General features: G+C 35.0%; 1 long non-coding RNA gene across 1 annotated transcript in view; it reads right to left on the bottom strand.

The window, feature by feature from the left end:
* Positions 1-1,563: 1,563 nt before the first annotated feature.
* LOC134739952 (uncharacterized) overlaps positions 1,564-18,138 on the bottom strand; it is a 47,296-nt gene continuing 30,721 nt past the window's right edge. Inside the window, exon 4 of the long non-coding RNA XR_010127114.1 lies at positions 1,564-1,726. This is a non-coding gene — a long non-coding RNA (uncharacterized LOC134739952). The remainder of the gene's footprint in view (positions 1,727-18,138) is intronic.

Here is an 18,138-nt window from a genome sequence, read left to right on the forward strand (position 1 = left end):
TAGCTCCACACTTCCCACTATCACAGTGTTATAATATAGTAGACGGTATATATATCCACATATATGTATATATGGATAATATATAGTATATAATATATAGAGTATATAATATATAGTACATATCTATATCTATATCTATATCTATATCTATATCTATATCTATATATATGTATAGTAGAGGATAATGGTTAAGTGCATAGGCTTTGAAACCAGACCAACTGAATTAGAATCCAAGCTCTTCTACTTAAGCTGTGTAATCTCAAGCAAGTTAATGCACTTCTTGCCTCAATCTCCTTATCTTAAAAATGGATATAATGCCGATACTACCTATTAATCTTTTGTTTTTGAAATTAAATGAATTAATGTGTGTAAAGCTCTTAGTACAATTTGTGGCACAAGGCATATACTTAGATAGTATTAACTACTAGTGAAACAGCCTTTGCAAAATTATGATAATAAGAGAAGTCTGACATAGTTGACTCCATCTTGCTTTTAACCTCCAAGCTATCCTTGATCATTCCCACCATACACCAAACTAACTTTGGGAGAAATTTAGTTTGTAGGCTAGACTTAAAGCAAGGATGATAATAGCCCTTCTCAAAACTAAACAACCTTTGTAAAATTTATGAAATTCCATAAGGTTTGAATTATGAGAGGGGCCTGGTTTCTGCTAAGATGTAAGTATAGTTACATGATTATCAGCCTTTGTTCTGGAGGTCATGAGATTTGTAACTTCCTCATTACTCCTGTAGATAACATGACTATTGTAGAATCTAAGATTAGCCCTTTGAGATTTCTTTTCAGACTTTTGCATTTCTGACCACCACTGACTCCACCTGGACTCTTGACTCATGAATCAACCAGTCCTATGGTCCCCACCCCCAACCCAGTGGTGGACTCAGTACACAAGGACCATGTTCCACTCTCCTGTGATGGCTTCTCCAACCAATCAGCAGCACCTATTTCCTAGTCCCCTGCTCACCAAACTGTCCTTGAAAACCCCTAACCTCCAAGTCTTTAGGGCAACTGATTTTAGTAATAACTCTCTTCCATATGGCATGGCCAGTCTTGAATCAATTAAACTTTCTTTACTGCAATGCTGTGGTCTCAGTAAAATGATTTTGTCTGTGGGGCAGGTAGGAAGAACCTGATGGGTGATTACATTAGTGTTAGTTCCACACTTCCCATTATCACAGCCATGATAAACTGTGTCCTAAATTATACTTACTATCTTTTTTCCATTTTTTAATGTAACAAATATTTATTGAGTACCTTTTTTTGGTGCTTAACCTCATAGTGCTGGATATAAGCGAAACAACAGTGACTACACAGAAAAAGGCCCTTGCCCCAATACGCTTACTACCGGATAGGATAGAAGGTTGTAAGTAAATAATCAAACACAATAATATATGGTGCCTGTGCCTTAAGGCCATAACAAGCAGCCCACTCAAATAAGAAAACCACATTTTGTGAGTTCCATTCTCTCCCTCATCATCTGTACCCAAATCACTCAATTGCTTTAATTGTGAATGCAGAAGAATGTGACTTAGCATTTTGTTTAGATTTGAATCTCTGAGGTATTTTTTATTAACCTGTAGTGTCATCAGGCAGCCAGGATCTTTTCATGTTTTTATCTGCAATCTGCAATGTGTAGACTTTTACCCTTATCCCTATTGGTTCATGGTCACAAGATGGATGCTGCATCTCCAGGTCACATGTCTAGAGTCTGGGAAAAAAGAAGAAAGAAAGAGAAAGGGATGAAAGTTTAAGTGGGCTTTGTTCTTGTGAACAAGAAAGGAAAGTCTTCCACAGCAACTCTATCTGTATTTCTTTGGCCAGTATACTACCACATGATTGCCTGCAGTTAGAAGGAGGCTGAAATATTAACCATATAACTAACAGTCATGCTGCTGTCTTAAATAAAAAGGGATTCTATTAGGAAGACAGAAGTTTGTGAAAATGTCATGAGGTGACTAGCAATTAATTAGAAAAATTAAAATTGCCTTTTATGTTAATTTTTTGATAAACACTGAATCTTTAAAAGTAATTAACATCTTTGTGTTAAAATTGAAATTTCCACAAAAAACAAAATTAGGGAAATGGGATATTTTAACTAAAAAAGTTTACATTATAACTAAATTAGTTAAAACCTTATAATGCTGTAATTTTCTGAATTCTTATTTTTTTATATAAAGTTTTAAAGTTTTATTTTTTTGAGTTTCTATTGGAGACCATGTAAATCTCATACCAGTACTTTAACAAATTGGTCTTTATAAAATCTACACAGTATTCTGACCACCAAGCTAATGGGACAGACTTGAGTGACTACACATTACAAAATTAGTTTTTAAAGCCACTAAACAGATAACTACAATCCACAACAAGAACCAACAGCAAGCTCTGGGGAAGGGAAATAATCTGTATTTCGGAAGTACTAATATAATAATCAGAATGCCAGTTTTTAACAAAGAATTATAAGGCATGCAAGAAGAAATGGTAGCACGGCAAACTCAAAGGGAAAAAAATTAATTGACAGGAATCCCACAAGTTGGAATTTCTAGACAAATAGTTACATCAAGTGTCTTAACTATGCTCAAAGAGCTAAAGGATAACATGGACAAAGAAAGAAAATCTAGAGAAGGTTGCATGAGCAAAAGTACAATAACTGAAAATCAAAAAGTCAAAAAGTCACTGGAGGGATTCTATAGCAAATTTGAGCAGGCAGAAGAAAGAATAACAACACATAAATATAGGTCAGTTGAAATTATGCAGTTTGAGGAACAGAAAAAAAGAATGAAGAAAAATGAACACAGCCTAAGAAATCATGGAACAACATTAAACATAACAACATATGCATAAAGAAAATCACAGAGGCAAAGAGGGAGAAACAGGCATGTTATAGTTTGGATATTTGTTCCCCAAAACCCCATGTTAAAATTTGGTAGCGAGGCTTAATTGGAATTTTGAAGGCGAAGCTTAATTGGAAGTGCTTGGGTCATGGAGGCAGTTTCCTCATTAATGACCTAATGCAGTCTTCATGGTAATGAGTAGGTTTTCACTCTATCAGTTCCTGTGAGAGCTGATTGTTAAGAATAGCCTGGTACCTCCTTCATCTCTTTCTTGCTTCCTTTCTATATAGTCTGGATACTTGTCCCCACCCAATTCTCGTACTGAAATGTAATCCACAATGTTGGAGGTGGGCCTTTGTGGGAGGTGATTAGATCATGGGGGTGGTTTCTGATGGTTTAGCACCATTCCCTGAGTGGTGTCTCATGATAGAGTTATCACGAGATCTGTTTGTTTGAAGATGTGTGGCACCTCCTCTCTCTCCTGTTCTGCCGTGTGGGGATGGTGCTTGCTTCCCCTTCACTTTCCGCCATGATTGTGTTTATTGAGTCCTCCCATAATGCCTCCTGTACAGCCTGTGTGGCTGTGAGTCAATTAAACCTCTTTTATTCATAAATTACCCAGTCTCAGGTAGTTGTTTATAGCAGTGTGAGAACAGACTAATTCAAATGGTTTATCACCATTCCCTTGGTGCTATCCTTATGATAGTGAGTGAATTCTTGCAAGAAATGGTTGTTTAAAAGTGTATGGCACCTCCCCTCTCTCACTCTCTCTCTCTTGCTCCCATTCTCACCATGTGAGATACCTGCTCCCCCTTCATGTTCTGTCATGACTGTAAGCTTCCTGGGGCCTCCCGAGAAACTGAGCAGATGCCAGTTCTATACTTCCTGTAAAGCCTGCAGAAATGTGAACCAATTAAATTTCTTTCCTTTGTAAATTATCCAGTCTCAAGTATTTCTTTATAGCAATGTAGAAATGGCCTAATACACTTTCTTACCATGTCATCTCTGCACACACCATCTCCACTCCACTTTCCACTATGAGTGGAAGCAGTCTGAGGCCCTCACCAGAAGCAGATGCTGGTAACATGCTTCTTGTACAACCTGGAGAATTGTGAGCCAAATAAACCTCTTTTCTTTATAAATTACCCTAACTCGGGTATTCTTTTATAGCAAATGGACTAAGATGGGACAGAAAATATATTTGAAGAAACAATGGCTAAAAATACCAACATTTAATGAAAGGCATGAATCTACATATTCAAGAAGCTCAACAAATTCCAAATAGGATAAACTCAAAGATAACCAAACTTAGTCCATTTAGGCTGCTAACACAATTTACCATAAACTGGTTGGTTTACATGCAAAAGAAACTTATTTACAGTTCTAGAGATGGAGGAGTTCAATCAAGATTGTCTGATGAGGGCTTGCTCTCTGGTTCATAGATGGTGCCTTCTTGTTGCATCCTCACAAGGTAGAAAAGGACAAATAAAGTCCCTTGGTCCTATTTTATAGCACTAATCCCATTCATGAGGGCTCCACTTTCATATCCTAATCACCTCCCAAAAGTCCCACCATTTAATACCATCACACCGAGGATCAGGTTTTAACACATAAATTTTGGGGGCAGACAAACAATTAGACCATAGCACACACCAAGATACATTATAATTAAACCATCCAAAGCCAAAAGCAGATAAAATCTTGAAAGCAGAAAGAGAGAATGACTTTTCATGCACAAGGGATCCTCAATAAGATAAATAGCTAATTTCTCTTCAGAAATCATGGAGATCAAAAGACAATAAGATGGCATATTTAAAATGTCAAAAGAAAAATAAAACTGCCAATGAAGAAATCTATATCCAGAAAAACTGTCCTTCAAAATTGAAGGAGAAATAAAGACATTTCCAGGTGAAAAAAAGCTGAGAGATTTCACTGTTAGTAGAACTGCCCTATAATAAATTATAAAGGTTTTGGGTTCTATATACTAACAACAAACTGTATGAAAATAAAATTAATAAAACAATTCTATTTATAAAAGCACCAAAAAGAATAAAGTACTTAGGAATAAACTTAACCAAGGAGGTAAAAGACTTGTACACTGAAAACTACAATATCTTGATACAAAAATTTTAAAAGACACAAATAAATGCAAAGATATCCTGTGTTCATAGATTAAAAGACTAATATTGTTAAAATGTCTGTACTACCTAAAGTGATCTGTAGATTCAATGCAATTTTTATAAATATCCCAAATGGCATTTTTTTTACAGACATAGAAAAAAATAATTCTAAAATTCGCCTGGGAAAACAAAAGACCCATAGTAGCCAAAGCAATTTTGATAAAATAAAACAAAGCTGGAGGCATCATACTTCCTGGAGTCAAAATATATTACAAAGCATTAACCTCACATGGTGGCATGTGCTTGTAGTCCTAGCTACTTAGGAGGCTCAGGTGGGAGGATTGCTTGAGCCCAGGAGTTTGAGAGATATGATTGCACCACTGCACTTCAGCCTTGGTAACAGAGTAAGACCCTTCTTAATTTATATATACAACAAATTTATATATATAACAAATGTATATATAAAACAAATTTGTATATATAAATTATATATAACAAAGCTATATAATTTATATTTTATATTATAAATATTAATATTATATTTGTATTTATAATTTATATAAATATAAATTATATTATATATTTATATATTATATTTTTTATATTATATATAAATCATATATAACAAAGTTATAGTAACTGAAATAGTATAGTGCTGGCATAAAAACAGACATATATACCAATGGAACAAAATAGAGAGCCTAAAAATGAAATCATATCAATACAGTCAACTGATCTGACATAGCCACCAAGAATACACAATGGAAAAAAGATAGTCTCTTCAACAAATGGTTTTGGGAAAATAAATATGTATATGCAGATAAATGAATTTGGACCCCTATCTTATACCATATACAAAATCAGCTCAAAATGAATTAAAGACTTAAACATAAGACCAGAAACTATAAAATTACTAGGGGAAACACAAGGAAAAAACTCCATGACATTGGTCTAGGCAATGATTTCATGGATATGAACACCAAGAGCACAGACAAGAAAAGCAAAAATAGGCAAGTGGGTAGCATCAAACTAAAAAGTGGGACTAGGTTCTACACAGCAATGGAAACAGTCAAGAGTGAAAAGGCAACCTATGGAAGGGGAGAAAATATTTGCAAACCATATATCTGATAAGGAGTTAATATACCAAAATATATATGAAGCTCCTATAACTTAATAGCAAAAACCAAAACAAGCATACCTTGTTTTATTGTGCTTTGCTTTATTTTTATTTATTTATTTATTTTTTATTTTTTCAGATGGAGACTTGCTCTGTCACCCAGGCTGGAGTGCAGTGGCGCGATCTTGGCCCACTGCAACCTCTGCCTCCCAGGTTCAAGTGATTCTCCTGCCTAAGCCTCCCGAGTAGCAGGGATTACAGGCATGTGCCACCATGCCCAGCTAATTTTTGTGTTTTTAGTAGAGACAGGGTTTCAGCATCTTGGCCAGGCTGGTCTTGAACTCCTGACCTTGTGATCCACCCGTGTCGGCCTCCCAAAGTGCTGGGATACAGGCATGAGCCACCACACCCGACCTATTGTGCTTTGCTTTATTGCACTTTGAGATATTGCATTTTTTACAATTTGAAAGTTTGTGGCAACCTTTTCCCAAGTTTAGTCTTGGTGATGCCATTTTTCCAACAGCATCTGCTCACTTTGTGTCTCTGTCTCACAATAATTCAAACTTTTTCATTATTATGATATCTGTTATTGTGATCTGTAATCATGGATCTTTGATGTTACTATTGCAATTGTTTTGGGGTGCTGAGAACCACGTGCATATAAGACGGCAAACTTAATTGATAAACACTGTGTACATTCTAATTGCTTCGCTGGCCATTCTTCCATTTCTTTTTCCCTCCTCAGGCGTCCCTATTCCCTGAGATACAATAATACTGAAATTTCAGCCAATTAATAACCCAGCAATGGCCTCTAAGTGTTGAAGTGAAAGGGAGAATTGCATGTCTCTCACTTTAAATCAAAAGCAAGCAATGAGTGAGCTTAGTGATGAAGGCATGTCACAAGCTGAGACAGATTGAAAGCTAGGCCTCTTGCACCTAACAGCCAGGTTATGAATGCAAAAGAAAAGTTCTTGAAGAAAATTAAAGGTGCTATTCCAGTGAACATGTGGATGATAAGAAAGCAAAACAACCTTGTTGTTGATATGGATAAAGTTTTGGTGTTCTCAGTAGAAGATAAAACCAACCATAACATTATCTTAAGCCAAAGACTAATTCAGAGCAAGACCTTACCTCTCTTCAGTTCTACAAAGCCTGAGAGAGATAAGAAAGGTGTAGAAACGTAGTTTGAAGCTAGAAGAGATTGGTTCATGAGGTTTAAGGAAAGAAGCCATTCCCATAAAAATCCCTCTTAAAAATGCAACGGGAAGCAGCAAGTGCTGATGTAGAAGCTGCATCAGGTTATCCAGGAAATCTAGCTAAGATAAGTGATGGCAGTGGCTACACTAAACAACAGATTTTTGAATGTGGACAAAATAGCCTTCTACTGGAAGAAGATGTCATTTAGGACTTTCATAGCTAGATAGGAGAAGTCAATGCCTAGCTTCAAAACTTCAAAGGACGTCTAGGCTTTGTTGTTCTATGTAGCACCCTGGGATTTTTGGAATGGCAAATGAGCGTTGGCTTCCATTTAAAATTACCAGCTGCATTAGCTTCTAGGAAGGGAATCAGCCTGTCCTTTGAACGCTGAAAATGTATAAAGAAAAATTTGACAGAATGGAAGGCAAAAATAGACAATTCAACAAGAGCTAATACCCCAACGCTCCACTTTCAATAATGGGTAAAACAACTAGACAGAAGTTAAGTAAGAAAACAGAGGACTTGAACAACATAGTAAACCAAGCAGATCTAATAGACATATATAGAATAATCCACTCAATAACAGCAGAATACTCATTCTCGTCAAGTACACATGGAAGATTCTCCAGGACAGACCATATGTTAGCCCACAAAACAAGTCTCAACAAATTTTAAAATACTGAAATTATACAGAGTATCTTCTCAGAAAAAAACAGACTGAAATGAGAAATGAGTAACAGAAGGAAAACTAGAAAATTCACAAATACGTGGAAAATAACACTTTTGGTAACTAATGAGTAAAAGAAGAAATAACAAGGGAAATTAGAAGACACTTAAAGATTAATGAAAACTAAAACACAACAAACCAATATTTAGAGGATGCAGCAAAAGCTGTGTTCAAAAGAAAATTTATAAACATATGCATTAAAAAATAAAGATCTCAAATCAAAACCTAACTTTCCACTTTAGGGAACTAGAACAAAAAGGCAAACTAGGTTTAAATCTAGTAGAGGAAGGAAATAATGAAGATTAGAGTAGAGATATAAAACAATGTAAAACCAATGAGCACTAGAGATTTGAGATTAGGTGAAAAGTATAACGTATGTGTAATTCAAATCCCAGAAAGAGAGGAGAAAGAGAATGGAGAAAAAAACAGCATTTAGAAATAATTACAAGAATTTTTGAAAACTTGTAGATTCAAGAAGCATAAAAAATTCCAATCAGGAAAAATACAAAAGAAAGCACACTTTGTGTTACTCAGTAAACTATACACAGAAAAAAAAAAAAGTTAAAAGCATCTACAGGGAAAAAGAACATAAACTTAAAAGGAGTAATAATAATATTGACATTTTATAAGCATGAAATCCAGAAGACCTTGAAGATCTTTAAAGTCTTGAAACAAAATTACTACCAACTCAGAAATTCTATACCGAGTAAAATATCCTTCACAATTAAAGGCAAAATAAAAAACCTTTCGAAGGAAACAAAAACTAATAGCATTTATCCCAGAAGACCTACACTAAAAGAATTATTAAAATGAATTATTCACATGGCAGTTATGTAATTCCACATGGAAGCACAGAAATGTAGGAGGAAATGAGAAATGATGTAAAGAGTGAGTACAAGAGTAAATTTAAATGAATATTGACTATAGAAACAATTGTAATAATATGTTAGTCATTTTAAAGAACTTGTTTCGTTAATGCATGAAAACAATTATAAAATGATGGGAAGATGGTAAATGGAGTTAAGTGTTCCATGGGAAGTATTAAAACTACTCATATATAGGGGGGGTTAAAAATTCAAGGATGCGTATTGTAGTCTCCATGGTAACCTTCAAAAGAATAGTAAAATATTACATGGCTAACAAGCTTATAGACAAGAAAAACCTAATAGGAATACTGATCAGAAAAACATAACTAACAAACTAATAAACAGGAAATACAATAATAGAAATATTTAATCATAAAATGGCAAGAAGAGCAAAGGCATGGTAAAATAGATTAGATAGATAATTAATATAGATAACTAACATAGATTTAAAGTAAGTATGTCTATTAGTTTAAACAGGCTAAATTTTTCAATTAAAAGACAAAGATTAATTGATTGGGTTAAAATTTTTAAAAAATAGATACACCAGAAATAGAAGAACAAGAAGAAAACATATACGCCATGTTTTAAATTTTTAATTTGTGTTCATTAATATTGCCCTGCATGCACACACAAGGTTTCTAAAACAGAGATCTCTAGAGTTCTCTCACTATCTAGCCAATCATATAACCTTCCAAACTTGCTTTCACCTCAGGTCCCAAGTTTGAGTAACGTTTGCTAAGAAAATCTTAACTACCCAGAATCATAAAAAAAAGTTTCCCTGCAACACTAACCAAAAGAAAGGCACAGGTCGGGCACGGTGGCTAACACCTATAATCCCAGCACTTTGGGAGGCTGAGGCGGGTGGATCACCTGAGGTCAGGAGTTTGAGATCAGCCTGGCCAACATGGTGAAACCTTGTCTCTACTAAAAATACAAAAATTAGCCAGGTGTGGTGGCTCACACCTGTAATCCCAGCTATTCCAGAGGCTGAGACAGGAGAATCGCCTGAACCCAGGAGGTGGAGGTTGCAGTGAGCCGAGATAGCACCACTGCACTTCAGCCTGGGCAACAGAGCGAGACTCTGTTTAAAAACAAAAACAAAAACAAAAACAAAAAAAAGTAGCTGTTCTAAAGCGTACAAATAGCATACAAAAAAGCACACAAATGGGCTTTAAGAAAAACAGCATGTTACAGTTAAAGAGGAAATTTTTATAAAGAGAAAGGTATCAAATTCACATGGAAAATATAACAATGAGCCAATAACATAACTTTAAGATATATAACTCAAAAACTATCAGGACAGGTGTACATCATTTCTCAAATCCTGTTGGTAAGAATTTAGTCGCATACTCCAAAGGAAAATATGGAGAATTGTCTGGATATTTGGCAAGCAATATTGTCTTTTCCATGTCTGCCTTCTGAAACTTGCTCCAATTCATCCTTCACATTTCCAGAGTAATTGAAATGTAAACATCCTTTTATTACTCTAAACATATTATCTGGTTTCCCCCAATGGAATAGAATCCAGATTCCTTAGTCTGTCATTTAAGGCCTTTCACATCCTGGACCCAATGCCTTTTCAGTTTCAACTTCTGCTTCCTCCCCTGGTCACCTAGAAAATGACTTGTTCAGATTTTCTTGTTCATAATGTTTGTTTGTTTTTGTTTGTTTGTTTGTTTTTAACCTACAATGTCCTCCTTTGCCTTTCTGCATGTTGAAATCTTGTATTTCTTTGTAAAACTGAAACGTTTTCTGCATAGTCTTTCTAATCCCCTTTATCAAGATTAATTTGTTCTCACCCCTGGAACCTCACAAGCACTTTGTTTATATTTCAAATGTAGCATCTATTCTAGTCTGACTTGTGTAATCATCTCAGCCACCACTCCATTATGCTACACTGTTCAAAGAAAGCTTTGTGACATATTTCTACCTTTCACCGGAAAAACATCAGCTAAGAAGAATTTATTGCTCAGGACAACTTATTAAGCCGAGAATCACAGAAATAAGGGAGAGAAATAATCAAGACTCTAGTAGTCTTGGAGACATAAGCTAGATAAGTAAGGAAGTATAGTTATGGCGAAAGGAGTCTGATAACACCAAAATTATAAACTACTGGGGGAACTGTGTAGATTTAGACTCTATCTAAGACACTATTGGTAACCTATTTGACTTCCTGCATTGTATAGGGAACAGTATACATAAATTCTCCTTGCATTCACAGACACATATATTCTATTATTATATCAAGCCCCAAAATAGAGACCAAATCACATACTGACTGGTATATCATTAATAAGAAAAGAAACTAGGCTTTGAAATGAGATACAATTGTAAAACTTGTCTCAAGAAGTGGTAATTCTAGAAGAAAAAAGAGAATAAGTGCTAGTCAGGTAAAGTTTCCTCAAGACACCTATCACCATTAAAAATATTTATTAAGTGCCTACTTGTGAGTTATGAACTGATGGCTCTTATACAGGCATTTAATAAAGAAGACGTGCATTTAATTTGGAATCACAGCATTCATTGAATCGTTATAATTAACAAATTATTTCATAGATTTCAGTAGAATTCCAAAGTTATATAATAAAATTTATTATTTGAAAAAAAACCCCGTATTTTGTTGATTTAGCTATGGCAATCCAGTTCCTGAAATTAAACTGTACTAACTCTGTGAAAATAGCAAAATTTAAATGTAATGACATAAAATTCTTCCTTAGAACTTAGTTTGATTGTTTAGGTGAAGGATATTGCAAAATTGGAGTAAGAGAATCCAAAGGAAATGAAAGCTTTTGAAGGTTAAATTGCAAAGGTTTCATCCTCTTAAATTACCTGGAAATATGTGAGCAAGAAAAACACACATTCCTTTCCTTCTGTGACATTCTTTTAGTTAATTAAATCCCCATATGTTGCTCACTTGAAAGTACAGGTGAGGATCTGATATTAAATTGCACTTTTAGAAGAAAAAAAATGTACCCTAACTCTTGGTTTCTCACATTCAGTGGGGCCATGAAGAATTTAATAAGGAGTAGAAGTCAAATTGGGATGAGAAAGGATGTTTTACTATTCAGTAAGTGATTTGTTGTCTACTTTGGGCCTTGATAGAATAATAGAATCTGCCTGTGGGATCTGTGTAGAATTTTATGTTCTGTACAATTGAGGAAAATAAACACTAAGGATACTATTTTTCTCTTACATAGAGTCTAAACTACACAGTTCTCCTAATAATTTATAACCTGGAGGTTATCATACTCAAACTTTTTTATATCAAACTAGATCTACACTAGAATCTATGGGGTCTGGATAAAAGTAGAAAATATCTCTGGAGATATATTTGGAGGATAAAGCACATGAAAGGTAAAATACACATTATTGTGCAGATTCATTTCCAAAACGTGCGTAGAAAACATCAGTGGTTTAGACAGATTCCTTGGCAAGGGGTTGCCTGATATTTCCTCCCAGTGAGCTAAGAACATTTAGATGCTTTAGCATAGGTTTTTAAAATGTACAAATATTTTATAGCCAATTTCAAAATTAGGACACTGATCTCAATAGAACTCTTAAAAATTAAATTTAAGCTTTATAGCTTAAATGTATATAAAGCTATTCTGCCCATAGCTTTATATGACAGAAACAATGATTAAAATCAAAGAGATGGCCAATTAAGTACTATTTCTATGGAGAATGAAATGCAAAGACTGCTTTTTAGGTAACAGACCACTTAATCAATCAGCCTCTGAGTGTACTATTATGCTTTACAGTTAACGCCAATATTTTATACAAACTGTCAGGGCATTCTATATGCTAGTACTTCAAAATATCTCCAGAAACCAACCACTTCTTACCACCCTCATTGCTCCCAAGACACCATCACCTCTTAGCTGGATTGCTGCAAGGGCCTCCTAACCAGTCTTTCTGCTTCCACTCTTTTCTCTCTTATAGTCTCTTCTCAACACAGGTGCGGGAAGAGCAATTCTAAATATAAGGTAGAACATGCCACTTCTCAAACCCTATAATGACTTCCGTGTCCCAGAATACAAGCCAAAGTCCTTACAATGACTTCCTTTGGGTTTTCTAAACAGAGCCTGTGACGAGGAGTCTTGTAAAAGTGATACAGTGAAGGTGCGATCCCACATGCAACCTGTAAGGGGGAGAGTAAAGCAGGACGAAGAGGGGGAAAGAGTCAAGAAACAAGGTCATCTCAAGTAACGTTGACATTGGCCTGATCCACACAGGAGGGCTCTGGTACATAAATGGATCATAGAGCTATCTCCTCTTGAGGCAAGGAGACCAGCCTTTTAGACCCTCCTATCTGTCAACCATTGGCTGTGGGCAAGAGGTGACTCCCCAGGTTATGTGGCTGCTGTCTGTCCAGCACTCACAGCAGTAGGGAAGCAGTGCATGGACCTGGTGAGAAGATATGGGCAGGCCCTGGAGCAGCTACTGCAGTGACCTATACAGCCTTACACAATGTGGCATCCGGTATCTCTCTGACCTCATTGTCTGTCACTCAAACAAAAAGACTTTCACTATTTCATTCAATAAATGACACAAATAGCAAGCACTGTTCAAGGTTCCAGAGGTTGCAGTAGAATAAGACAGGTAAGGTCCTTAAAGTCATAGAGATTACATTCTAGTTAGAGAGACAAAATATCTCAAACAATTTGCAAACATCAAAAGATCTGCAGTGATCCAGTCTAGAAAGAGAATTAAAATAGCACAACATGTAATAGTTACTGGGTGGTAGAATTAGATATTACAGAAGGGCTTTTTCCTAAAATATTACCTAACCTTAACTTTTAATAAAAAGAGCCAGCCAGGCTAAAAGCATTCCATGAGAAGGAACAGGTAGTATAAAGAATATAAATTAACAACAACAACAGCAACAACAACAAATAGGTCAGTATTTCTAGAAAATAGAGGTAAAGGGGATGATGGTATTAGGTAGGAACAGAAGTATAGATAGCGACTACAAATAATTCCAAGAGTTTTGCTATAAAAATGAGTCAAGAAAAAAGGTTGATTGTTGGAGGATCATTGGAGTGGGGTAGGTTTTTAGTTGTTGTTTGTTTCGCTTTTTCACAGGATGGATAATATTTTAGCAAGTTTGTATGCTGACAGGAGTGAACAGGTAAAGACGAAGGAATTGGTGGTGTGTGAGAGTAGCGATAATTTCAGGAATGAAGTCTTCAGAAGTCATTTGTGGTGGTGTTAACTTTGATAACAGCAAGAATTGCATATTCACAGGAGGACAAGTAGAGAGGTCATTAAATTTAGCTATGGAAATATTCGCTCATGAGCTGAGAGTTAGGGCAAGAAGTGGTTGTTTGAGGTTTGAGGAGAGAAAAAAGGTGTAAAATGGCTATGTAGATTGTGCGAAAGTGAGCAATTACAGAAATGTCAAAGAAAACAAGAACCTTCCTGTACTGCTGAAAGTGTAAATAATGTAGCTATTTTGGAAAGCACTTGGTAACATTCAATGAAACAAAGAATGTGTGTATATGCTACTTATCTGCTATTAAATTATTTGCAATATATTCCAGAGAATATTTTAAACAGACACAGAAAGATGTGTGGGCAAAAATTTCCACCCAGCATTATTTCCATAGTAGAAATGTGTCCATCAGTTGAGTGATGGATAGATAAACTGTCAAAAATGCATGCAGGAGTCAAAAGAATGGGTAACTTATGGACATATTACAAGGCTGGATATCTAATACATAATGTTCAGTCTAAAAAGGCAGAAGCAAAATGAGAAGCATAATTCAATGTCTTCAAATTAAACACACAAAATGATATTGCATATTATTCTTTTGATACAGATGTTTAAACATTGGTATAGCTGGTGGGAAAAAAAGAATGAGGTCTGAATAAAAGATGATGATAAACATTAAAGTAAAATAAAATGAGGGCTGGCATGAATTAATGATAATAGTTTGCAATAACTCTGATTAGTTTATTGTATATTCAAAGTCCCCCAAACACAACAATAAAAAAATAAGCTGGGAGCAATGGCTCATGCCTGTAATCCCAAAGCTTTGGGAGGCCGAGGTGGGAGGATTGCTGGAGCCCAGGAAGTTGAGACTAGTGATATAGCCTAGAGAGAGCTTGTCTCTAAAAAAAAAAAAAAAAAAAAAAAAATTAAAAAAAACCCCAGAATACTAGATATAGAAAATAAAATAGTGCATATACTGTTTACAAAAAGAACAAATTCATAAGCATCTGCTAGAAATTTCAGAGGAGGGAGATTCTCTAAGTTTTCCAGTGAGCAAGGAAGGATGAGTAGAAATTACAGGACTTCTATAGTACCCATTATTACTCATTTGAGACTTATGAGAGATCACTGATAACAAATTTATTTAGTGTGTCAAGTTTATTGTCCTATTTTAGTTAACTTAAATGTTGATGACGACTTTTCTTAAGCTTCATTCTAACTTTTACTCCTGTCCATATTTTTCACCATAAGATCTGATTACCTCAACAGATATCTACAATGGGTATTTGGAGAAAGCTAAACTCCAGGATTTGGGATGTATAATTATATTACTGTTTTGTTTTCCCCAATTAACTTTGCCTGGTCCCTTCTTGTTTTGAGTGCAGGATCTCCCAAGTGTGTCACTGTTAACATTTTGAGCTGGATAACTCTTTCCTATTGGGGGAATGTCCTGTGTATTTTAGGATTTTAGCAGCATACCTGATCTGTACTCAACAGGTACCAGTATGACAACCAAAACTGTCTTCAGATATTGCCAGATGTCTTCTGAGAGTTTATCAGAAAGCTAAAGTAAAGGTTAAGTAATTCTTAAGAAGTTGATCAGATTTACTGTATATTCTTCCACAAACTGCCTACTCTCTGCAGAGACTCAGTGCATATCTAATCCCATAAAAAACAATGTATAAGAATATTCAAATAACAGAAATGTATGTCCTGAGTTTCTGTAGGCACACTTGAAAAAAATACTTTAATATTTAGATAGTTAGGTCAAATCAGATGAAATTTTGATATTGAACCAACATGGCAGTTTCATATTGTTCCATCTAATATTTATCAAAAGCTGCTATCCTGCTGTCTATTTCCCCTGTTAGAACTTAGTTTCCCTGAGCATTCATTGCAATATCTCTTACTTCTAATACAGTGTCTAACACAGAGCGTGCACTCTGTAAACATGGATCATAAATGCTAATTAACACATACAAACATAATTATACATTTAACTAGAATAGTTATAGGAATATAAGACATTATTTAATGGCAGAAAACATCTTTTGCTGTAGTGACTTGAAAAAATTTTGACCTCCTCAAGATATTCATTACATAATTTTAGTCATCTCATGCATTTCTTCATCCAATAGTTGTAGTATGAGCTTCAGAGTGGGACATTTCAAAGTTTGAATTCCAGCAGCATTGTATGCCAGCTGTCTGACCTGGTCTGTAAGTAAATACGACAATACTTACATCAGTGGATTGTTGTGATGATTAAATGTCACAACATATACAAAACACCCAGCGCAGTGTTAGCTCAGGTCTGGTATGCAATGAATGTTAGGTAATTTTTGCTTTTGTTTTTGTTTTTTTCCCTAGGTACCCATTCCTATTGATTAAAGTTCTTAGAATTTGCCTCCTTTTGGGTTTCTTTTTGTTTTTGACATTTTTCTTCAACTTGGATAATATTTTTCAGCTGAGGATTTATTCAAGCAAAGTAGGAATTCAGGGGCTGTACTATGCCTATTTCATTTCTCAAGCTAAAAATAAATTTCCATTAACTATACATATAGATGTGTATTTAATTGAATTCTGTACTTGGTTGATGAACAGAATTTTATGATTTGCTTATTATTAGAATTTAACATAATGACCTCCCACTATAGTCATACTTCTTAAGGTATTTAACGTTGAAATGCAGTTTATTTAATCTTTGCACATAGGAAGAATAATTATATTGTAATTGCACAATTGTTAAAAGATATCAAGTGCATTTATGCATTTTCCATTTAAGTTAAATTATACACTAAGCATAATAGCTTAAAAAATACTTCTTTTTTACTTAAAATATTTTTCCTTCTAAGAAAGCTTACAAATTAAATCTCACAAAGATAACCTGATATCTTTAAAAGATCACACACGTTGTACGCAGAGCAAATGTCATCATTCCAGAATTTTATTTTTTAAAGGGAGCATTTAGGTAACACAAATAAATTTGCAAAAGTGTTTCATTCCCTTTTTGGTTCCAAAATGAATTGAATTCTTCCCTCTTTATTTGATTCTAATTTATTAGCAGTTTCAATATCTGCTCCTACAAAAATGCCACCCTTTTGCAACCAGAAATACTTTCCAAGAATATAGGATAACTAAATCAGTTTAATAATATACTTCATATAGCAAGCAAAAAACCCTTCAAAAGTTGATTTTAAAACATCATAATACAAAAGAATAAAAAAATTGTTAATACCAAGAGTTTAAAAATCACACAAAAACCTATCTTCTTTGCAAAAAGGTCTCCAGATACCGACTCTACTTGCTTTGTCTTGCTCTGCAACTCTAGGTGATAATCCTGGCTTATTAAATGCACTCAACTCTAATAATGCACACTTTGGGGATAGATGTAAAACAAAAGGAAGAGTGCATTTCAATATGTTGACACTTCTCTTGTGTACATTTCATTAGCCAAGATGCATTGTGCACGCGCATCATTCAGCACTCCAACCATTTCCTTTCCCAGCTTAGAAAAATTGAGTGTGCCATTCTTCCCCTTTCTGATCTTTTTCATGTCCATTGAGATGAAAACCTTCCACATTTTCCCTTGTTTCCTTATTTATCATGATAATATTGTCTTCAAGTCACCTTGCCCCTTGATCCCCTTAAGAAGGTGTCGTTCTTACTCCATGAAGACTCAAGGATTCCCCTTGCTTTATTCTATTATTGATTTGGCAGTTCTGGGCACATTCTAAATGGCAGATACTGGAGAAGCAAAGATGAACAAACTTAGATGAGCTTCATCTGGCTCTAGTCAAACAAATTATTTGTCTTCATCTGTCATGTTATATATATGCCCTGTCCCATTTACTTCGCACAAAAACAAAGATATCATTTTCTCCACTTCAGAGAGAAGAAAACCATTTCATGGAAGTTCAACAATTTCCCCAAGGGCACACAGCTAGTAAGCAGAAGAGCTGAATTCATAACACACATTTCTGACCCCAAAGCCTACAGTCTCTTCTCGCTGCTGATTGCCCTGACCATCTGACCTCTCCCAGTGATTCCTGA

This window comes from Pongo pygmaeus, chromosome 7, assembly GCF_028885625.2.
Source record: "Pongo pygmaeus isolate AG05252 chromosome 7, NHGRI_mPonPyg2-v2.0_pri, whole genome shotgun sequence".
Taxonomy (NCBI): domain Eukaryota; kingdom Metazoa; phylum Chordata; class Mammalia; order Primates; family Hominidae; genus Pongo; species Pongo pygmaeus.